The sequence below is a fragment of the Taudactylus pleione genome, unplaced genomic scaffold (genome assembly GCF_031769625.1).
Source record: "Taudactylus pleione unplaced genomic scaffold, aTauple2 ptg000587l, whole genome shotgun sequence".
Classification (NCBI taxonomy): Eukaryota; Metazoa; Chordata; class Amphibia; order Anura; family Myobatrachidae; genus Taudactylus; species Taudactylus pleione.
Genome location: NW_028284989.1, coordinates 4874206 through 4898814, shown reverse-complemented (window position 1 = coordinate 4898814; position 24609 = coordinate 4874206).

The following is a 24609-nucleotide window of genomic DNA, read 5'->3' as shown; positions in this document are numbered from 1 at the left end:
CATGCTCTCCTGGAGCCTTGGCCAGGCTGCATTGCTCGCAGAATCTTCCATGCTCTCTTGGAGCTTAAACAGGGATGCCTCGCTCGCAGAATCTCCCATGCTCTCCTGGAGCCCGGGCAGGGATGCCTCGCTCGCAGAATCTTCCATGCTCTCCTGGAGCTCAAACAGGGATGCCTCGCTCGCAGAATCTCCCATGCTCTCCTGGATCCCGGGCAGGGATGCCTCGCTTACAGAATCTCCCATGTTCTCCTGGAGCCCTGGCAGGGATGCATCGCTCGCACAATCTCCCATGCTCTCCTGGAGCTCAAACAGGGATGCCTCGCTCGCAGAATATCCCATGCTCTCCTGGAGCCAGGGCAGGGATGCCTCGCTCGCAGAATCTTCCATGCTCTCCTGGAGCTTAAACAAGGATGCCTCGCTCGCAGAATCTTCCATGCTCTCCTGGAACCCAGGCAGGCACGCCACGCTCGCAGAATCTTCCATGCTCTCCTGGAGCTTAAACATGGATCCTCGCTCACAGAATCTTCCATGCTCTCTTGGAGCTTAAACAGGGATGCCTCGCTCGCAGAATCTCCCATGCTCTCCTGGAGCCCAAACAGGGATGCCTCGCTCGCACAATCTCCCATGCCCTTCTGGAGCCTTGGCCAGGCTGCAATGCTCGCAGAATCTCCCATGTTCTACTGGAGCCCGGGCAGGGATGCCTCGCTCGCACAATCTCCCATGGTCTCCAGAGGTTGCAGTTCCCCTGTCTGGCCGGAATACCTCGCTAGCAGAATCTCACATACACTCCTGGAGCCCTGGCCAGGCTGTGTTGCTCGCAGAATCTCCAATAATCTCCTGGAGCCCGGGCAGGGATGCCTCGCTCGCACAATCTCACATGCTCTCCTGGAGCTTAAACAGGGATGCCTTGCTCGCAGAATCTCCCATGCTCTCCTTGATTCCGGGCAGGGAGGCCTCGCTCGCTGAATTTTTTCCATGCTCTCCTGGGGCCTTGGCAAGGCTGCATAGCTCGCAGAATCTTCCATGCTCTCCTGGAGCTTAAACAGGGATGCCTCTCTTGCAGAATCTCCCATGTTCTCCTGGAGCCCGGGCAGGGATGCCTCGCTCGCACAATCTCCCATGGTCTCCTGGATCCCGGGCAGGGATGCCTCGCTCGCATTATCTTCCATGCTCTCCTGGAGCTCAAACAGGGATGCCTCGCTCTCAGAATCTACATTGCTCTCCAGGAGCTTAAACATGGATGCCTCGCTCGCAGAATCTTCCATGCTCTCTTGGAGCTCAAACAGGGATGCCTCGCTCGCAGAATCTCCCATGTTCTACTGGAGCCCGGGCAGGGAAGCCTCACTCGCACAATCTCCCATGGTCTCCTGGATCCCGGGCAGGGATGCCTCGCTCGCAGAATCTTCCATGCTCTCCTGGAGCTTAAACAGGGATGCTTCGCTTGCAGAATCTCCCATGCTCTCCTGGAGCCCGGGCAGGGACGCCTTACTTGCACAAAATCCATGATCTCCTGGAGCCTTGGTCAGGCTGCATTGCTCGCAGGATCTACCATGCTCTCCTGGAGCTTAAACAGGGATGCCTCGCTCACAGAATCTCCCATGCCCTCCTGGAGCCAGGGCAGGGATGCCTCACTCGCAGAATCTGCCATGCTCTCCTGGAGCTCAAACAGGGATGCCTCACTCGCACAATCTCCCATGCTCTCCTGGAACCCGGGCAGGGAAGCCTCACTCGCACAATCTCACATGCTCTCCTGGAGCCCGGGCAGGGATGCCTCACTCGCAGAATCTGCCATGCTCTCCTGGAGCTCAAACAGTGATGCCTCGCTCGCACAATCTCCCATGCTCTCCTGGAACCCGGGCAGGGAAGCCTCACTTGCACAATCATCCATGATCTACTGGAGCCTTGGTCAGGCTGCATTGCTCACAGGATCTACCATGCTCTCCTGGAGCTTAAACAGGGATGCCTCGCTCACAGAATCTCCCATGCCCTCCTGGAGCCCGGGCAGGGATGCCTCACTCGCAGAATCTGCCATGCTCTCCTGGAGCTCAAACAGGGATGCCTCGCTCACAGATTCTTCCATGCTCTCCAGGAGCTTAAACATGGATGCCTCACTCGCAGAATCTTCCATGCTCTCTTGGAGCTTAAACAGGGATGCCTCGCTCGCAGAATCTCCCATGCTCTCCTGGAGCCCGGGCAGGGATGCCTTGCTCACACAATCTCCCATGCTCTCCTTGAGCTTAAACAGGGATGCCTCGCTTGCAGAATCTCCCATGCTCTCCTGGAGCCCAGACAGGGATGCCTCGATCGCACAATCTCCCATGCTCTCCTGTTACCCGGGCAGGGAAGCCTCACTCGCACAATCTCCCATGCTCTCCTGGAGCCAAGGCAGGGATGCCTCACTTGCACAATCTTCCATGCTCTCCTGGAGCCTTGGCAAGGCTGCATTGCTCGCAGAATCTTCCATGCTCTCTTGGAGCTTAAACAGGGATGCCTCGCTCGCAGAATCTCCCATGCTCTCCTGGAGCCCGGGCAGGGATGCCTCGCTCACAGAATCTTCCATGCTCTCCTGGAGCTTAAACAGGGATGCCTCGCTCGCAGAATCTTCCATGCTCTCTTGGAGCTCAAACAGGGATGCCTCGCTCACAGAATCTACATTGCTCTCCAGGAGCTTAAACATGGATGCCTCGCTCGCAAAATCTTCCATGCTCTCCTGGAGCTTAAACATGGATGCCTCGCTCGCAGAATCTTCCATGCTCTCTTGGAGCTCAAACAGGGATGCCTCGCTCACAGAACCTCAGATGCTCTCCTGGAGCCTGGGCAGGGATGCCTCGCTCGCACAATCTCCCATGGTCTCCTGGATCCCGGGCAGGCACGCCTCGCTCGCAGAATCTTCCATGCTCTCCTGGAGCTCAAACAGGGATGCCTCACTCGCAGAATCTTCCATGCTCTCCTGGAGCCCAGGCAGGGATGCCTCGCTTGCAGAATCTCCCATGTTCTCCTGGAGCCCGGGCAGGGATTCCTCACTCGCACAATCTCCCATGGTCTCCTGGATCCCAGGCAGGGATGCCTCGCACGCAGAATCTACATTGCTCTCCAGGAGCTTAAACATGGATGCCTCGCTCGCAAAATCTTCCATGCTCTCTTGGAGCTCAAACAGGGATGCCTCGCTCACAGAACCTCAGATGCTCTACTGGATCCCGGGCAGGGACGCCTTGCTCGCAGAATCTTCCATGCTCTCCTGGAGCTTAAACAGGGATTCCTCGCTCGCAGAATCTCCCATGCTCTCCTGGAGCCCGGGCAGGGATGCCTCACTTGCACAATCTTCCATGCTCTCCAGGAGCCTTGGCCAGGCTGCATTGCTCGCAGAATCTTCCATGCTCTCTTGGAGCTTAAACAGGGATGCCTCGCTCGCAGAATCTCCCATGCTCTCCTGGAGCCCGGGCAGGGATGCCTCGCTCGCAGAATCTTCCATGCTCTCCTGGAGCTTAAACAGGGATGCCTCACTTGCAGAATCTCCCATGTTCTCCTGGATCCCGGGCAGGGAGGCCTCGCTCTCAGAATCTTCCATGCTCTCCTGGAGCTCAAACAGGGATGCCTCGCTCACAGATTCTTCCATGCTCTCCAGGAGCTTAAACATGGATGCCTCACTCGCAGAATCTTCCATGCTCTCTTGGAGCTTAAACAGGGATGCCTCGCTCGCAGAATCTCCCATGCTCTCCTGGAGCCCGGGCAGGGATGCCTTGCTCACACAATCTCCCATGCTCTCCTTGAGCTTAAACATGGATGCCTCGATCGCACAATCTCCCATGCTCTCCTGTTACCCGGGCAGGGAAGCCTCACTTGCACAATCTTCCATGCTCTCCTGGAGCCTTGGCAAGGCTGCATTGCTCGCAGAATCTTCCATGCTCTCTTGGAGCTTAAACAGGGATGCCTCGCTCGCAGAATCTCCCATGCTCTCCTGGAGCCCGGGCAGGGATGCCTCGCTCACAGAATCTTCCATGCTCTCCTGGAGCTTAAACAGGGATGCCTCGCTCGCAGAATCTTCCATGCTCTCCTGGAGCCCGGGCAGGGATGCCTCGCTCGCATTATCTTCCATGCTCTCCTGGAGCTCAAACAGGGGCGCCTCGCTCGCAGAATCTACATTGCTCTCCAGGAGCTTAAACATGGATGCCTCGCTCGCAAAATCTTCCATGCTCTCCTGGAGCTTAAACATGGATGCCTCGCTCGCAGAATCTTCCATGCTCTCTTGGAGCTCAAACAGGGATGCCTCGCTCACAGAACCTCAGATGCTCTCCTGGAGCCTGGGCAGGGATGCCTCGCTCGCACAATCTCCCATGCTCTCCTGGTGCTTAAACAGGGGCGCCTCGCTCGCAGAATCTACATTGCTCTCCAGGAGCTTAAACATGGATGCCTCGCTCGCAAAATCTTCCATGCTCTCCTGGAGCTTAAACATGGATGCCTCGCTCGCAGAATCTTCCATGCTCTCTTGGAGCTTAAACAGGGATGCCTCGCTCGCAGAATCTCCCATGCTCTCCTGGAGCCCGGGCAGGGATGCCTCGCTCGCAGAATCTTCCATGCTCTCCTGGAGCTCAAACAGGGATGCCTCGCTCGCAGAATCTCCCATGCTCTCCTGGATCCCGGGCAGGGATGCCTCGCTTACAGAATCTCCCATGTTCTCCTGGAGCCCTGGCAGGGATGCATCGCTCGCACAATCTCCCATGCTCTCCTGGAGCTCAAACAGGGATGCCTCGCTCGCAGAATCTTCCATGCTCTCTTGGAGCTCAAACAGGGATGCCTCGCTCGCAGAATATCCCATGCTCTCCTGGAGCCAGGGCAGGGATGCCTCGCTCGCAGAATCTTCCATGCTCTCCTGGAGCTTAAACAAGGATGCCTCGCTCGCAGAATCTTCCATGCTCTCCTGGAACCCAGGCAGGCACGCCACGCTCGCAGAATCTTCCATGCTCTCCTGGAGCTTAAACATGGATCCTCGCTCACAGAATCTTCCATGCTCTCTTGGAGCTTAAACAGGGATGCCTCGCTCGCAGAATCTCCCATGCTCTCCTGGAGCCCAAACAGGGATGCCTCGCTCGCAGAATCTTCCATGCTCTCCTGGAGCCCGGGCAGGGATGCCTCGCTCGCACAATCTCCCATGCCCTTCTGGAGCCTTGGCCAGGCTGCAATGCTCGCAGAATCTCCCATGTTCTACTGGAGCCCGGGCAGGGATGCCTCGCTCGCACAATCTCCCATGGTCTCCAGAGGTTGCAGTTCCCCTGTCTGGCCGGAATACCTCGCTAGCAGAATCTCACATACACTCCTGGAGCCCTGGCCAGGCTGTGTTGCTCGCAGAATCTCCAATAATCTCCTGGAGCCCGGGCAGGGATGCCTCGCTCGCACAATCTCACATGCTCTCCTGGAGCTTAAACAGGGATGCCTTGCTCGCAGAATCTCCCATGCTCTCCTTGATTCCGGGCAGGGAGGCCTCGCTCGCTGAATTTTTTCCATGCTCTCCTTGAGCCCGGGCAAGGATGCCTCACTCGCAGAATCTGTCATGCTCTCCTGGAGCTCAAACGGGGACGCCTCGCTCGCACAATCTCCCATGCTCTCCTGGAGCCCGGGCAGGGATGCCTCGCTCCTCTCCAGGAGCTTAAACAGGGATGACTCGCTCGCAGAATCTCCCATGCTCTCCTGGAGCCCTGGCCAGGCTGTGTTGCTCGCTGAATTTTGCATGCCTGTCCTGGAGCCCTGGCTGGGACACCTAGTCCACACAGATCTCTTCCTGGCTCTCTCTCACCTCTTTGCCATTTGTGAATCTGCCCGAGGAATTCCCCCAGACGTCACTGCATTGCTGCTGCGCGCCACTTTTTGCGGGGGCAACGGCGGATTTTACCCGACCTCCTGGAACTGCGTCCCGGCATTGGGCCCATTTTCAAAACCTCATCGGGACTTCCAGAGGTTGCAGTTCCCCTGTCTGGCCGGAATACCTCGCTAGCAGAATCTCACATACACTCCTGGAGCCCTGGCCAGGCTGTGTTGCTCGCAGAATCTCCAATAATCTCCTGGAGCCCAGGCAGGGATGCCTCGCTCGCACAATCTCACATGCTCTCCTGGAGCTTAAACAGGGATGCCTTGCTCGCAGAATCTCCCATGCTCTCCTTGATTCCGGGCAGGGAGGCCTCGCTCGCTGAATTTTTTCCATGCTCTCCTGGGGCCTTGGCAAGGCTGCATAGCTCGCAGAATCTTCCATGCTCTCCTGGAGCTTAAACAGGGATGCCTCACTCGCAGAATCTTCCATGCTCTCCTGGAGCTTAAACATGGATCCTCGCTCACAGAATCTTCCATGCTCTCCTGGAGCTTAAACAGGGATGCCTCGCTCGCAGAATCTCCCATGCTCTCCTGGAGCCCTAACAGGGATGCTTCGCTCGCAGAATCTCCCATGCTCTCCTGGAGCCTTGGCCAGGCTGCAATGCTCGCAGAATCTCCCATGTTCTACTAGAGCCCGGGCAGGGAAGCCTCGCTCGCACAATCTCACATGCTCTCCAGGATCCCGTGCAGGGATGCCTCACTCGCAGAATCTTCCATGCTCTCTTGGAGCCCAGTCAGGGATGCCTCGCTTGCAGAATCTCCCATGCTCTCCTGGAGCCCGGGCAGGGATGCCTCGCTCGCACAATCTCCCATGCTCTCCTGGAGCCTTGGCCAGGCTGCATTGCTCGCAGAATCTTCCATGCTCTCTTGGAGCTTAAACAGGGATGCCTCGCTCGCAGAATCTCCCATGCTCTCCTGGAGCCCGGGCAGGGATGCCTCGCTCGCAGAATCTTCCATGCTCTCCTGGAGCTTAAACAGGGATGCCTCGCTTGCAGAATCTCCCATGCTCTCCTGGAGCCCGGGCAGGGATGCCTCGCTCGCACAATCTCCCATGGTCTCCTGGATCCCGGGCAGGGATGCCTCGCTCGCAGATTCTTCCATGCTCTCCTGGAGCTCAAACAGGGACACCTCGCTCGCAGAATCTTCATTGCTCTCCTGGAGCTTAAACATGGATGCCTCACTCACAGAATCTTCCATGCTCTCCTGGAGCTTAAACAGGGATGCCTCGCTTGCAGAATCTCCCATGCTCTCCTGGAGCCCAGACAGGGATGCCTCGCTCGCACAATCTCCCATGCTCTCCTGTTACCCGGGCAGGGAAGCCTCACTCGCACAATCTCCCATGCTCTCCTGGAGCCAAGGCAGGGATACCTCACTTGCACAATCTTCCATGCTCTCCTGGAGCCTTGGCCAGGCTGCATTGCTCGCAGAATCTTCCATGCTCTCTTGGAGCTTAAACAGGGATGCCTCGCTCGCAGAATCTCCCATGCTCTCCTGGAGCCCGGGCAGGGATGCCTCGCTCGCAGAATCTTCCATGCTCTCCTGGAGCTTAAACAGGGATGCCTCGCTTGCAGAATCTCCCATGCTCTCCTGGAGCCCAGACAGGGATGCCTCGCTCGTAGAATCTCCCATGCTCTCCTTGAGCCCGGGCAGGGATGCCTCACTTGCAGAATCTTCCATGCTCTCCTGGATCCCGGGCAGGGATGCCTCGCTTGCAGAATCTCCCATGTTCTCCTGGAGCCCGGGCAGGGATGCCTCGCTCGCACAATCTCCCATGGTCTCCTGGATCCCGGGCAGGGATGCCTCGCTCGCATTATCTTCCATGCTCTCCTGGAGCTCAAACAGGGATGCCTCGCTCTCAGAATCTACATTGCTCTCCAGGAGCTCAAACAGGGATGCCTCGCTTGCAGAATCTCCCATGCTCTCCTGGATCCCGGGCAGGGATGCCTCGCTCGCACAATCTCCCATGGTCTCCTGGATCCCGGGCAGGGATGCCTCGCTTGCAGAATCTCCCATGCTCTCCTGGAGCCTTGGCCAGGCTGCATTGCTCGCAGAATCTCCCATGCTCTCCTGGAGCCCGGGCAATGAAGCCTCACTCGCAGAATCTGTCATTCTCTCCTTTAGCTCAAACGGGGACGCCTCGCTCGCACAATCTCCCATGCTCTCCTGGAGCCCGGGCAGGGATGCTTCGCTCCTCTCCAGGAGCTTAAACAGGGATGACTCACTCGCAGAATCTCCCATGCTCTCCTGGAGCCCTGGCCAGGCTGTGTTGCTCGCTGAATTTTGCATGCCTGTCCTGGAGCCCTGGCTGGGACACCTAGTCCACACGGATCTCTTCCTGGCTCTCTCTCTCACCTCTTTGCCATTTGTGAATCCGCCCGAGGAATTCCCCCAGACGTCACGGCATTGCTGCTGCGCGCCACTTTTTGAGCGGGCAACGGCGGATTTTACCCGACCTCCTGGAACTGTGTCCCGGCATTGGGCCCATTTTCAAAACCTCATCGGGACTTCCGGAGGTTGCAGTTCCCCTGTCTAGCCGGAATACCTCGCTCGCACAATCTCCCATGCTCTCCTGGAACCCGGGCAGGGAAGCCTCACTCGCACAATCTCCCATGCTCTCCTGGAGCCAAGGCAGGGATGCCTCACTTGCAGAATCTTCCATGCTCTCCTGGAGCCTTGGCCAGGCTGCATTGCTCGCAGAATCTACCATGCTGTCCTGGAGCTTAAACAGGGATGCCTCACTTGCAGAATCTCCAATGTTCTCCTGGAGCCCGGGCAGGGATGCCTCGCCCGCACAATCTCCCATGGTCTCCTGGATCCCGGGCAGGGACGCCTCACTCGCAGAATCTTCCATGCTCTCCTGGAGCTCAAACAGGGATGCCTCGCTCGCAGAATCTTCCATGCTCTCCTGGAGCTTAAACAGGGATGCCTCGCTCGCAGAATCTCCCATGCTCTCATGGATCCCGGGCAGGGATGCCTCACTTGCAGAATCTTCCATGCTCTCCTGGAGCCCGGGCAGGGATGCCTCGCTCGCACAATCTCCTATGGTCTCCTGGATCCCGGGCAGGGATGCCTCACTCGCATTATCTTCCATGCTCTCCTGGAGCTCAAACAGGGGCGCCTCGCTCGCAGAATCTACATTGCTCTCCAGGAGCTTAAACATGGATGCCTCGCTCGCAAAATCTTCCATGCTCTCTTGGAGCTCAAACAGGGATGCCTCGCTCAAAGAACCTCAGATGCTCTCCTGGATCCCGGGCAGGGACGCCTTGCTCGCAGAATCTTCCATGCTCTCCTGGAGCTTAAACAGGGATGCCTCGCTCGCAGAATCTCCCATGCTCTCCTGGAGCCCGGGCAGGGATGCATCACTCACAGAATCTGCTATGCTCTCCTGGAGCTCAAACAGGGATGCCTCGCTCGCACAATCTCCCATGCTCTCCTGGAGCCTGGGCAGGGATGCCTCGCTCGCACAATCTCCCATGCTCTCCTGGAACCCGGGCAGGGAAGCCTCACTCGCACAATCTCCCATGCTCTCCAGGAGCCAAGGCAGGGATGCCTCACTTGCAGAATCTTCCATGCTCCCCAGGAGCCTTGGTCAGGCTGCATTGCTCGCAGGATCTACCATGCTCTCCTGGAGCTTAAACAGGGATGCCTCACTCGCAGAATCCTCCATGTTCTCCTGGAGCCCTGGCAGGGATGCCTCGCTCGCACAATCTCCCATGGTCTCCTGGATCCCGGGCAGGGATGCCTCGCTCGCATTATCTTCCATGCTCTCCTGGAGCTCAAACAGGGACGCCTCGCTCGCAGAATCTACATTGCTCTCCAGGAGCTTAAACATGGATGCCTCGCTCGCAGAATCTTCCATGCTCTCTTGGAGCTTAAACAGGGATGCCTCGCTCGCAGAATCTCCCATGCTCTCCTGGAGCCCGGGCAGGGATGCCTCGCTCGCAGAATCTTCCATGCTCTCCTGGAGCTTAAACAGGGATGCCTCGCTTGCAGAATCTCCCATGCTCTCCTGGAGCCCGGGCAGGAATGCCTCGCTCGCACAATCTCCCATGGTCTCCTGGATCCCGGGCAGGGATGCCTCACTCGCAGAATCTTCCATGCTCTCCTGGAGCCAAGGCAGGGATGCCTCACTTGCACAATCCTCCATGCTCTCCAGGAGCCTTGGCCAGGCTGCATTGCTCGCAGAATCTTCAATGCTCTCTTGGAGCCCGGGCAGGGATGCCTCGCTCGCAGAATCTTCCATGCTCTCCTGGAGCTTAAACAGGGATGCCTCACTTGCAGAATCTCCCATGTTCTCCTGGATCCCGGGCAGGGAGGCCTCGCTCTCAGAATCTTCCATGCTCTCTTGGAGCTTAAACAGGGATGCCTCGCTCGCAGAATCTGCCATGCTCTCCTGGAGCCTGGGCAGGGACGCCTCACTTGCACAATCTTCCATGATCTCATGGAGCCTTGGTCAGGCTGCATTGCTCGCAGAATCTCCCATGCTCTCCTGGAGCTCAAACAGGGACACCTTGCTCACACAATCTCCCATGCTCTCCTGGAGCCCGGGCAGGGAAGCCTCGCTCGCAGAATCTTCCATGCTCTCCTGGAGCTTAAACAGGGATGCCTCACTCGCAGAATCTTCCATGCTCTCCTGGAGCTTAAACAGGGATGCCTCGCTTGCAGAATCTCCCATGCTCTCCTGGAGCTTAAACAGGGATGCCTCGCTTGCAGAATCTCCCATGCTCTCCTGGAGCCCGGGCAGGAATGCCTCGCTCGCACAATCTCCCATGGTCTCCTGGATCCCGGGCAGGGATGCCTCGCTCGCAGAATCTCCCATGCTCTCCTGGAGCCCGGGCAGGGACGCCTCACTTGCACAATCTTCCATGATCTCATGGAGCCTTGGTCAGGCTGCATTGCTCGCAGAATCTCCCATGCCCTCCTGGAGCCTTGGCCAGGCTGCATTGCTCGCAGAATCTCCCTTGCTCTCCTGGAGCCCGGGCAAGGATGCCTCACTCGCAGAATCTGTCATGCTCTCCTGGAGCTCAAACAGGGATGCCTCGCTCGCACAATCTCCCATGCTCTCCTGGAGCCCAGGCAGGGATGCCTCGCTCCTCTCCTGGAGCTTAAACAGGGATGACTCGCTCGCAGAATCTCCCATGCTCTCCTGGAGCCCTGGCCAGGCTGTGTTGCTCGCTGAATCTTGCATGCCTGTCCTGGAGCCCTGGCTGGGACACCTAGTCCACACGGATCTCTTCCTGGCTCTCTCTCTCACCTCTTTGCCATTTGTGAATCCGCCCGAGGAATTCCCCCAGACGTCACGGCATTTGCTGCTGCGCGCCACTTTTTGCGGGGGCAACGGCAGATTTTACCTGACCTCCTGGAACTGCGTCCCGGCATTGGGCCCATTTTCAAAACCTCATCGGGACTTCCGGAGGTTGCAGTTCCCCTGTCTGGCCGGAAAACCTCGCTAGCAGAATCTCACATGCACTCCTGGAGACCTGGCCAGGCTGTGTTGCTCGCAGAATCTCCCATGCTCTAATGGATCCCGTGCAGGGAAGCCTCGCTCGCAGAATCTTCCATGCTCTCTTGGAGCTTTAACAGGGATGCCTCGCTCGCAGAATCTTCCATGCTCTCCTGGAGCTTAAACAGGGATGCCTCGCTTGCAGAATCTTCCATGTTCTCCTGGATCTCGGGCATGGAGGCCTCGCTCTCAGAATCTTCCATGCTCTCCTGGAGCTCAAACAGGGATGCCTCGCTCACAGAATCTTCCATGCTCTCCAGGAGCTTAAACATGGATGCCTCACTCGCAGAATCTTCCATGCTCTCTTGGAGCTTAAACAGGGATGCCTCGCTCGCAGAATCTCCCATGCTCTCCTGGAGCCCAGGCAGGGATGCCTCGCTCGCAGAATCTTCCATGCTCTCCTGGAGCCTTGGCCAGGCTGCATTGCTCGCAGAATCTACCATGCTCTCCTGGAGCTTAAACAGGGATGCCTCACTTGCAGAATCTCCAATGTTCTCCTGGAGCCCGGGCAGGGATGCCTCACCCGCACAATCTCCCATAGTCTCCTGGATCCCGGGCAGGGACGCCTCGCTCGCAGAATCTTCCATGCTCTCCTGGAGCCCAGACAGGGATGCCTCGCTCGCTCAATCTCCCATGCTCTCCTGGAACCCGGGCAGGGAAGCCTCACTCGCACAATCTCCATTTGCTCTCCTGGAGCCAAGGCAGGGATGCCTCACTTGCACAATCTTCCATGGTCTCCTGGAGCCCGGGCAGGGATGCCTCGCTCGCAGAATCTTCCATGCTCTCCTGGAGCTCAAACCGGGATGCCTCGCTCGCAGAATCTCCCATGCTCTCCTGGAGCTTAAACAGGGATGCCTCGCTTGCAGAATCTCCCATGCTCTCCAGGAGCCAAGGCAGGGATGCCTCGCTCGCACAATCTCCCATGCTCTCCTGGATCCCGTGCAGGGATGCCTCACTCGCAGAATCTTCCATGCTCTCTTGGAGCTTAAACAGGGATGCCTCGCTCGCAGAATCTCCCATGCTCTCCTGGAGCCCGGGCAGGGATGCCTCGCTCGCAGAATCTTCCATGCTCTCCTGGAGCTTAAACAGGGATGCCTCACTTGCAGAATCTCCCATGCTCTCCTGGAGCCCGGGCAGGGATGCCTCGCTCGCACAATCTCCCATGGTCTCCTGGATCCCGGGCAGGGATGCCTCGCTCGCAGAATCTTCCATGCTCTCCTGGAGCTCAAACAGGGACGCCTCGCTCGCAGAATCTTCATTGCTCTCCTGGAGCTTAAACATGGATGCCTCGCTCGCAGAATCTTCCATGCTCTCTTGGAGCTTAAACAGGGATGCCTCGCTCGCAGAATCTCCCATGCTCTCCTGGAGCCCGGGCAGGGATGCCTCGCTTGCACAATCTCCCATGCTCTCATGGAGCCTTGGCAGGGATGCTTTGCTCGCACAATCTCCCATGCTCTCCTGGAACCTGGGCAGGGAAGCCTCGCTCGCACAATCTCCCATGCTCTCCAGGATCCAAGGCAGGGATGCCTCGCTTGCACAATCTTCCATGCTCTCTTGGAGCTTAAACAGGGATGCCTCGCTCGCAGAATCTCCCATGCTCTCCTGGAGCCCGGGCAGGGATGCCTCACTTGCAGAATCTTCCATGCTGTCCTGGAGCTTAAACAGGGATGCCTCGCTCGCAGAATCTCCCATGCTCTCCTGGAGCCCAGACAGGGATGCCTCGCTTGCAGAATCTCCCATGCTCTCCTGGAGCCCGGGCAGGGATGCCTCACTTGCAGAATCTTCCATGCTGTCCTGGAGCTTAAACAGGGATGCCTCGCTCGCAGAATCTTCCATGCTCTCTTGGAGCTTAAACAGGGATGCCTCGCTCGCAGAATCTCCCATGCTCTCCTGGAGCCCAGACAGGGATGCCTCGCTTGCAGAATCTCCCATGCTCTCCTGGAGCCCGGGCAGGGATGCCTCGCTCGCTCAATTTCCCATGCTCTCCTGGAACCCGGGCAGGGAAGCCTCACTCGCACAATCTCCATTTGCTCTCCAGGAGCCAAGGCAGGGATGCCTCACTTGCACAATCTTCCATGCTCTACTAGAGCCTTGGCCAGGCTGCATTGCTCGCAGAATATACCATGCTCTCCTGGAGCTTAAACAGGGATTCCTCACTTGCAGAATCTCCCATGTTCTCCTGGAGCCCGGGCAGGGATGCCTTGCCCGCACAATCTCCCATGGTCTCCTGGAGCCCGGGCAGGGATGCCTCGCTTGCACAATCTCCCATGCTCTCATGGAGCCTTGGCAGGGATGCCTTGCTCGCACAATCTCCCATGCTCTCCTGGAACCCGGGCAGGGAAGCCTCACTCGCAGAATCTGCCATGCTCTCCTGGAGCCCGGGCAGGGACGCCTCACTTGCACAATCTTCCATGATATCATGGAGCCTTGGTCAGGCTGCATTGCTCGCAGGATCTACCATGCTCTCCTGGAGCTTAAACAGGGATGCCTCGCTCGCAGAATCTCCCATGCCCTCCTGGAGCCTTGGCCAGGCTGCATTGCTCACAGAATTTCCCATGCTCTCCTGGTGCCCGGGCAAGGATGCCTCACTCGCAGAATCTGTCATGCTCTCCTGGAGCTCAAACAGGGATGCCTCGCTCGCACAATCTCCAATGCTCTCCTGGAGCCAAGGCAGGGATGCCTCACTTGCACAATCTTCCATGCTCTCCTGGAGCCTTGGCCAGGCTGCATTGCTCGCAGAATCTACCATGCTCTCCTGGAGCTTAAACAGGGATGCCTCACTTGCAGAATCTCCCATGGTTTCCTGGATCCCGGGCAGGGATGCCTCGCTCGCAGAATCTTCCATGCTCTCCTGGAGCTCAAACAGGGTTGCCTCGCTCGCAGAATCTTCATTGCTCTCCTGGAGCTTAAACATGGATGCCTCGCTCGCAGAATCTTCCATGCTCTCTTGGAGCTTAAACAGGGATGCCTCGCTCGCAGAATCTCCCATGCTCTCCTGGAGCCCGGGCAGGGATGCCTCGCTCGCAGAATCTTCCATGCTCTCCTGGAGCTTAAACAGGGATGCCTCGCTTGCAGAATCTCCCATGCTCTCCTGGAGCCCAGACAGTGATGCCTCGCTCGCACAATCTCCCATGCTCTCCTGGAACCTGGGCAGGGAAGCCTCACTCGCACAATCTCCCATGCTCTCCTGGAGCCAAGGCAGGGATGCCTCACTTGCACAATCTTCCATGCTCTACTAGAGCCTTGGCCAGGCTGCATTGCTCGCAGAATCTACCATGCTCTCCTGGAGCCCGGGCAGGGATGCCTCACTCGCACAATCTCCCATGGTCTCCTGGATCCCGGGCAGGGATGCCTCGCTCGCATTATCTTCCATGCTCTCCTGGAGCTCAAACAGGGATTCCTCGCTCGCAGAATCTACATTGCTCTCCAGGAGCTTAAACATGGATGCCTCGCTCGCAGAATCTTCCATGCTCTCTTGGAGCTCAAACAGGGATGCCTCGCTCGCAGAATCTTCCATGCTCTCCTGGAGCTTAAACAGGGATGCCTCGCTCGCACAATCTCCCATGCTCTCCTGGAACCCGGGCAGGGAAGCCTCACTCGCACAATCTCCCATGCTCTCCTGGAGCCAAGGCAGGGATGCCTCACTTGCACAATCTTCCATGTTCTCCTGGAGCCTTGGCCAGGCTGCATTGCTCGCAGAATCTACCATGCTGTCCTGGAGCTTAAACAGGGATGCCTCACTTGCAGAATCTCCAATGTTCTCCTGGAGCCCGGGCAGGGATGCCTCGCCCGCACAATCTCCCATGGTCTCCTGGATCCCGGGCAGGGACGCCTCACTCGCAGAATCTTCCATGCTCTCCTGGAGCTCAAACAGGGATGCCTCGCTCGCAGAATCTTCCATGCTCTCCTGGAGCTTAAACAGGGATGCCTCGCTCGCAGAATCTCCCATGCTCTCATGGATCCCGGGCAGGGATGCCTCACTTGCAGGATCTACCATGCTCTCCTGGAGCTTAAACAGGGATGCCTCACTCGCAGAATCCTCCATGTTCTCCTGGAGCCCTGGCAGGGATGCCTCGCTCGCACAATCTCCCATGGTCTCCTGGATCCCGGGCAGGGATGCCTCGCTCGCATTATCTTCCATGCTCTCCTGGAGCTCAAACAGGGACGCCTCGCTCGCAGAATCTACATTGCTCTCCAGGAGCTTAAACATGGATGCCTCGCTCGCAGAATCTTCCATGCTCTCCTGGAGCTTAAACAGGGATGCCTCGCTCGCAGAATCTCCCATGCTCTCCTGGAGCCCGGGCAGGGATGCATCACTCACAGAATCTGCTATGCTCTCCTGGAGCTCAAACAGGGATGCCTCGCTCGCACAATCTCCCATGCTCTCCTGGAGCCTGGGCAGGGATGCCTCGCTCGCACAATCTCCCATGCTCTCCTGGAGCCCAGACAGGGATGCCTCGCTCGCACAATCTCCCATGCTCTCCTGGAACCCGGGCAGGGAAGCCTCACTCGCACAATCTCCCATGCTCTCCAGGAGCCAAGGCAGGGATGCCTCACTTGCAGAATCTTCCATGCTCCCCAGGAGCCTTGGTCAGGCTGCATTGCTCGCAGGATCTACCATGCTCTCCTGGAGCTTAAACAGGGATGCCTCACTCGCAGAATCCTCCATGTTCTCCTGGAGCCCTGGCAGGGATGCCTCGCTCGCACAATCTCCCATGGTCTCCTGGATCCCGGGCAGGGATGCCTCGCTCGCATTATCTTCCATGCTCTCCTGGAGCTCAAACAGGGACGCCTCGCTCGCAGAATCTACATTGCTCTCCAGGAGCTTAAACATGGATGCCTCGCTCGCAGAATCTTCCATGCTCTCTTGGAGCTTAAACAGGGATGCCTCGCTCGCAGAATCTCCCATGCTCTCCTGGAGCCCGGGCAGGGATGCCTCGCTCGCAGAATCTTCCATGCTCTCCTGGAGCTTAAACAGGGATGCCTCGCTCGCAGAATCTGCCATGCTCTCCTGGAGCCTGGGCAGGGACGCCTCACTTGCACAATCTTCCATGATCTCATGGAGCCTTGGTCAGGCTGCATTGCTCGCAGAATCTCCCATGCTCTCCTGGAGCTTAAACAGGGATGCCTCGCTTGCAGAATCTCCCATGCTCTCCTGGAGCTTAAACAGGGATGCCTCGCTTGCAGAATCTCCCATGCTCTCCTGGAGCCCGGGCAGGAATGCCTCGCTCGCACAATCTCCCATGGTCTCCTGGATCCCGGGCAGGGATGCCTCGCTCGCAGAATCTCCCATGCCCTCCTGGAGCCTTGGCCAGGCTGCATTGCTCGCAGAATCTCCCATGCTCTCCTGGAGCCCGGGCAAGGATGCCTCACTCGCAGAATCTGTCATGCTCTCCTGGAGCTCAAACAGGGATGCCTCGCTCGCACAATCTCCCATGCTCTCCTGGAGCCCAGGCAGGGATGCCTCGCTCCTCTCCTGGAGCTTAAACAGGGATGACTCGCTCGCAGAATCTCCCATGCTCTCCTGGAGCCCTGGCCAGGCTGTGTTGCTCGCTGAATCTTGCATGCCTGTCCTGGAGCCCTGGCTGGGACACCTAGTTAACACGGATCTCTTCCTGGCTCTCTCTCTCACCTCTTTGCCATTTGTGAATCCGCCCGAGGAATTCCCCCAGACGTCACGGCATTTGCTGCTGCGCGCCAGTTTTTGCGGGGGCAACGGCAGATTTTACCTGACCTCCTGGAACTGCGTCCCGGCATTGGGCCCATTTTCAAAACCTCATCGGGACTTCCGGAGGTTGCAGTTCCCCTGTCTGGCCGGAAAACCTCGCTAGCAGAATCTCACATGCACTCCTGGAGACCTGGCCAGGCTGTGTTGCTCGCAGAATCTCCCATGCTCTAATGGATCCCGTGCAGGGAAGCCTCGCTCGCAGAATCTTCCATGCTCTCTTGGAGCTTTAACAGGGATGCCTCACTCGCAGAATCTTCCATGCTCTCCTGGAGCTTAAACAGGGATGCCTCGCTTGCAGAATCTTCCATGCTCTCCTGGAGCTCAAACAGGGACGCCTCGCTCGCAGAATCTTCATTGCTCTCTTGGAGCTTAAACAGGGATGCCTCGCTCGCAGAATCTCCCATGCTCTCCTGGAGCCCGGGCAGGGATGCCTCGCTTGCACAATCTCCCATGCTCTCATGGAGCCTTGGCAGGGATGCCTTGCTCGCACAATCTCCCATGCTCTCCTGGAGCTTAAACAGGGATGCCTCGCTTGCAGAATCTCCCATGCTCTCCTGGAACCTAGGCAGGGAAGCCTCACTCGCACAATCTCCCATGCTCTCCTGGAGCCTTGGCCAGGCTGCATTGCTCGCAGAATCTACCATGCTCTCCTGGAGCTTAAACAGGGATGCCTCACTTGCAGAATCTCCCATGTTCTCCTGGATCTCGGGCATGGAGGCCTCGCTCTCAGAATCTTCCATGCTCTCCTGGAGCTCAAACAGGGATGCCTCGCTCACAGAATCTTCCATGCTCTCCAGGAGCTTAAACATGGATGCCTCACTCGCAGAATCTTCCATGCTCTCTTGGAGCTTAAACAGGGATGCCTCGCTCGCAGAATCTCCCATGCTCTCCTGGAGCCCAGGCAGGGATGCCTCGCTCGCAGAATCTTCCATGCTCTCCTGGAGCCTTGGCCAGGCTGCATTGCTCGCAGAATCTACCATGCTCTCCTGGAGCTTAAACAGGGATGCCTCACTTGCAGAATCTCCAATGTTCTCCTGGATCCCGGGCAGGGACGCCTCGCTCGCAGAATCTTCCATGCTCTCCTGGAGCTCAAACAGGGATGCCTCACTTGCAGAATCTCCCATGCTCTCCTGGAGCCCAGACAGGGATGCCTCGCTCGCTCAATCTCCCATGCTCTCCTGGAACCCGGGCAGGGAAGCCTCACTCGCACAATCTCCATTTGCTCTCCTGGAGCCAAGGCAGGGATGCCTCACTTGCACAATCTTCCATGGTCTCCTGGAGCCCGGGCAGGGATGCCTCGCTCGCAGAATCTTCCATGCTCTCCTGGAGCTCAAACCGGGATGCCTCGCTCGCAGAATCTCCCATGCTCTCCTGGAGCTTAAACAGGGATGCCTCGCTTGCAGAATCTCCCATGCTCTCCTGGAGCCCGGGCAGGGATGCCTCGCTCGCAGAATCTTCCATGCTCTCCTGGAGCTTAAACAGGGATGCCTCACTTGCAGAATCTCCCATGCTCTCCTGGAGCCCGGGCAGGGATGCCTCGCTTGCACAATCTCCCATGGTCTCCTGGATCCCGGGCAGGGATGCCTCGCTCGCAGAATCTTCCATGCTCTCCTGGAGCTCAAACAGGGACGCCTCGCTCGCAGAATCTTCATTGCTCTCCTGGAGCTTAAACATGGATGCCTCGCTCGCAGAATCTTCCATGCTCTCTTGGAGCTTAAACAGGGATGCCTCGCTCGCAGAATCTCCCATGCTCTCCTGGAGCCCGGGCAGGGATGCCTCGCTTGCACAATCTCCCATGCTCTCATGGAGCCTTGGCAGGGATGCTTTGCTCGCACAATCTCCCATGCTCTCCTGGAACCTGGGCAGGGAAGCCTCGCTCGCACAATCTCCCATGCTCTCCAGGATCCAAGGCAGGGATGCCTCGCTTGCACAATCTTCCATGCTCTACTAGAGCCTTGGCCAGGCTGCATTGCTCGCAGAATATACCATGCTCTCCTGGAGCTTAAACAGGGATGCCTCACTTGCAGAATCTCCCATGTTCTCCTGGAGCCCGGGCAGGGATGCCTCGCCCGCACAATCTCCCATGGTCTCCTGGATCCCGGGCAGGGTTGCCTCGCTCGCAGAATCTTCCATGCTCTCCTGGAGCACAAACAGGGATGCCTCGCTCGCAGAATCTTCCATGCTCTCCTGGAGCTTAAACAGGGATGCCTCGCTCGCAGAATCTCCCAAGCTCTCCTGGAGCCCGGGCAGGGATGCCTCGCTCGCAGAATCTTCCATGCTCTCCTGGAGCTTAAACAGGGATGCATCGCTTGCAGAATCTCCCATGCTCTCCTGGAGCCCAGACAGAGAAGCCTCACTCGCACAATTTCCATTTGCTCTCCTGGAGCCCAGGCAGGGATGCCTCACTTGCACTATCTTCCATGCTCTCCTGGAGCCAAGGCAGGGATGCCTCGCTCGCAGAATCTCCCATGCTCTCCTGGATCCCGTGCAGGGATGCCTCACTTGCAGAATCTCCCATGTTCTCCTGGATCCCGGGCAGGGAGGCCTCGCTCTCAGAATCTTCCATGCTCTCTTGGAGCTTAAACAGGGATGCCTCGCTCGCAGAATCTGCCATGCTCTCCTGGAGCCCGGGCAGGGAAGCCTCGCTCGCAGAATCTTCCATGCTCTCCTGGAGCTTATACAGGGATGCCTCACTCGCAGAATCTTCCATGCTCTCCTGGAGCTTAAACAGGGATGCCTCGCTTGCAGAATCTCCCATGCTCTCCTGGAGCTTAAACAGGGATGCCTCGCTTGCAGAATCTCCCATGCTCTCCTGGAGCCCGGGCAGGAATGCCTCGCTCGCACAATCTCCCATAGTCTCCTGGATCCCGGGCAGGGATGCCTCGCTCGCAGAATCTTCCATGCTCTCCTGGAGCCAAGGCAGGGATGCCTCACTTGCACAATCTTCCATGCTCTCCTGGAGCCTTGGCCAGGCTGCATTGCTCGCAGAATCTTCCATGCTCTCTTGGAGCTTAAACAGGGATGCCTCGCTCACAGAATCTCCCATAGTCTCCTGGATCCCGGGCAGGGACGCCTCGCTCGCAGAATCTTCCATGCTCTCCTGGAGCCCAGACAGGGATGCCTCGCTCGCTCAATCTCCCATGCTCTCCTGGAGCTCAAACAGGGATGCCTCGCTGGCAGAATCTTCATTGCTCTCCTGGAGCTTAAACAGGGATGCCTCGCTTGCAGAATCTCCCATGCTCTCCTGGAGCCCGGGCAGGGAAGCCTCACTCGCACAATCTCCATTTGCTCTCCTGGAGCCAAGGCAGGGATGCCTCGCTCGCACAATCTCCCATGGTCTCCTGGATCCCGGGCAGGGATGCCTCGCTCGCAGAATCTTCCATGCTCTCCTGGAGCTCAAACCGGGATGCCTCGCTCGCAGAATCTTCCATGCTCTCTTGGAGCTTAAACAGGGATGCCTTGCTCGCAGAATCTCCCATGCTCTCCTGGAGCCCGGGCAGGGATGCCTCGCTTGCACAATCTCCCATGCTCTCATGGAGCCTTGGCAGGGATGCCTTGCTCGCACAATCTCCCATGCTCTCCTGGAGCCTTGGCCAGGCTGCATTGCTCGCAGAATCTACCATGCTTTCCTGGAGGTTAAACAGGGATGCCTCACTTGCAGAATCTCCAATGTTCTCCTGGAGCCCGGGCAGGGATGCCTCACCCGCACAATCTCCCATAGTCTCCTGGATCCCGGGCAGGGACGCCTCGCTCGCAGAATCTTCCATGCTCTCCTGGAGCTCAAACAGGGATGCCTCGCTCGCAGAATCTTCCATGCTCTCCTGGAGCTTAAACAGGGATGCCTCGCTCGCAGAATCCTACATGCTCTCCTGGAGCTTAAACAGGGATGCCTCGCTTGCAGAATCTCCCATGCTCTCCTGGAGCCCGGGCAGGGACGCCTCACTTGCACAATCTTCCATGATCTCCTGGAGCCTTGGTCAGGCTGCATTGCTCGCAGGATCTACCATGCTCTCCTGGAGCTTAAACAGGGGTACCTCGCTCGCAGAATCTCCCATGCCCTCCTGGAGCCTTGGCCAGGCTGCATTGCTCGCAGAATCTTCCATGCTGTCCTGGAGCTTAAACAGGGATGCCTCGCTTGCAGAATCTCCCATGTTCTCCTGGAGCCTGGGCAGGGATGCCTCGCTTGCACAATCTCCCATGGTCTCCTGGATCCCGGGCAGGGATGCCTCACTCGCATTATCTTCCATGCTCTCCTGGAGCTCAAACAGGGGCGCCTCGCTCGCAGAATCTACATTGCTCTCCAGGAGCTTAAACATGGATGCCTCGCTCGCAAAATCTTCCATGCTCTCCTGGAGCTTAAACATGGATGCCTCGCTCGCAGAATCTTCCATGCTCTCTTGGAGCTCAAACAGGGATGCCTCGCTCACAGAACCTCAGATGCTCTCCTGGAGCCTGGGCAGGGATGCCTCGCTCGCACAATCTCCCATGCTCTCCTGGAGCTTAAACAGGGGCGCCTCGCTCGCAGAATCTACATTGCTCTCCAGGAGCTTAAACATGGATGCCTCGCTCGCAAAATCTTCCATGCTCTCCTGGAGCTTAAACATGGATGCCTCGCTCGCAGAATCTTCCATGCTCTCTTGGAGCTTAAACAGGGATGCCTCGCTCGCAGAATCTCCCATGCTCTCCTGGAGCCCGGGCAGGGATGCCTTGCTCGCACAATCTCCCATGCTCTCCTGGAGCTTAAACAGGGATGCCTCGCTTGCAGAATCTCCCATGCTCTCCTGGAGCCCAGACAGGGATGCCTCGCTCGCACAATCTCCCATGCTCTCCTGTTACCCGGGCAGGGAAGCCTCACTCGCACAATCTCCCATGCTCTCCTGGAGCCTTGGCCAGGCTGCATTGCTCGCAGAATCTTCCATGCTCTCTTGGAGCTTAAACAGGGATGCCTCGCTCGCAGAATCTTCCATGCTCTCCTGGAGCTCAAACAGGGATGCCTCGCTCGCAGAATCTCCCATGCTCTCCTGGATCCCGGGCAGGGATGCCTCGCTTACAGAATCTCCCATGTTCTCCTGGAGCCCTGGCAGGGATGCATCGCTCACACAATCTCCCATGCTCTCCTGGAGCTCAAACAGGGATGCCTCGCTCGCAGAATATCCCATGCTCTCCTGGAGCCAGGGCAGGGATGCCTCGCTCGCAGAATCTTCCATGCTCTCCTGGAGCTTAAACAAGGATGCCTCGCTCGCAGAATCTTCCATGCTCTCCTGGAACCCAGGCAGGCACGCCACGCTCGCAGAATCTTCCATGCTCTCCTGGAGCTTAAACATGGATCCTCGCTCACAGAATCTTCCATGCTCTCTTGGAGCTTAAACAGGGATGCCTCGCTCGCAGAATCTCCCATGCTCTCCTGGAGCCCAAACAGGGATGCCTCGCTCGCACAATCTCCCATGCCCTTCTGGAGCCTTGGCCAGGCTGCAATGCTCGCAGAATCTCCCATGTTCTACTGGAGCCCGGGCAGGGATGCCTCGCTCGCACAATCTCCCATGGTCTCCAGAGGTTGCAGTTCCCCTGTCTGGCTGGAATACCTCGCTAGCAGAATCTCACATACACTCCTGGAGCCCTGGCCAGGCTGTGTTGCTCGCAGAATCTCCAATAATCTCCTGGAGCCCGGGCAGGGATGCCTCGCTCGCACAATCTCACATGCTCTCCTGGAGCTTAAACAGGGATGCCTTGCTCGCAGAATCTCCCATGCTCTCCTTGATTCCGGGCAGGGAGGCCTCGCTTGCTGAATTTTTTCCATGCTCTCCTGGGGCCTTGGCAAGGCTGCATAGCTCGCAGAATCTTCCATGCTCTCCTGGAGCTTAAACAGGGATGCCTCGCTTGCAGAATCTCCCATGTTCTCCTGGAGCCCGGGCAGGGATGCCTCACTCGCACAATCTCCCATGGTCTCCTGGATCCCGGGCAGGGATGCCTCGCTCGCATTATCTTCCATGCTCTCCTGGAGCTCAAACAGGGATGCCTCGCTCTCAGAATCTACATTGCTCTCCAGGATCTTAAACATGGATGCCTCGCTCGCAGAATCTTCCATGCTCTCTTGGAGCTCAAACAGGGATGCCTCGCTCGCAGAATCTCCCATGTTCTACTGGAGCCCGGGCAGGGAAGCCTCACTCGCACAATCTCCCATGGTCTCCTGGATCCCGGGCAGGGATGCCTCGCTCGCAGAATCTTCCATGCTCTCCTGGAGCTTAAACAGGGATGCTTCGCTTGCAGAATCTCCCATGCTCTCCTGGAGCCCGGGCAGGGACGCCTTACTTGCACAAAATCCATGATCTCCTGGAGCCTTGGTCAGGCTGCATTGCTCGCAGGATCTACCATGCTCTCCTGGAGCTTAAACAGGGATGCCTCGCTCACAGAATCTCCCATGCCCTCCTGGAGCCAGGGCAGGGATGCCTCACTCGCAGAATCTGCCATGCTCTCCTGGAGCTCAAACAGGGATGCCTCACTCGCACAATCTCCCATGCTCTCCTGGAACCCGGGCAGGGAAGCCTCACTCGCACAATCTCACATGCTCTCCTGGAGCCCGGGCAGGGATGCCTCACTCGCAGAATCTGCCATGCTCTCCTGGAGCTCAAACAGTGATGCCTCGCTCGCACAATCTCCCATGCTCTCCTGGAACCCGGGCAGGGAAGCCTCACTTGCACAATCATCCATGATCTACTGGAGCCTTGGTCAGGCTGCATTGCTCACAGGATCTACCATGCTCTCCTGGAGCTTAAACAGGGATGCCTCGCTCACAGAATCTCCCATGCCCTCCTGGAGCCAGGGCAGGGATGCCTCACTCGCAGAATCTGCCATGCTCTCCTGGAGCTCAAACAGGGATGCCTCGCTCGCACAATCTCCCATGCTCTCCTGGAACCCAGGCAGGGAAGCCTCACTCGCACAATCTCCCATGCTCTCCTGGAGCCCGGGCAGGGATGCCTCACTCGCAGAATCTGCCATGCTCTCCTGGAGCTCAAACAGGGATGCCTCGCTCACAGATTCTTCCATGCTCTCCAGGAGCTTAAACATGGATGCCTCACTCGCAGAATCTTCCATGCTCTCTTGGAGCTTAAACAGGGATGCCTCGCTCGCAGAATCTCCCATGCTCTCCTGGAGCCCGGGCAGGGATGCCTTGCTCACACAATCTCCCATGCTCTCCTTGAGCTTAAACAGGGATGCCTCGCTTGCAGAATCTCCCATGCTCTCCTGGAGCCCAGACAGGGATGCCTCGATCGCACAATCTCCCATGCTCTCCTGTTACCCGGGCAGGGAAGCCTCACTCGCACAATCTCCCATGCTCTCCTGGAGCCAAGGCAGGGATGCCTCACTTGCACAATCTTCCATGCTCTCCTGGAGCCTTGGCAAGGCTGCATTGCTCGCAGAATCTTCCATGCTCTCTTGGAGCTTAAACAGGGATGCCTCGCTCGCAGAATCTCCCATGCTCTCCTGGAGCCCGGGCAGGGATGCCTCGCTCACAGAA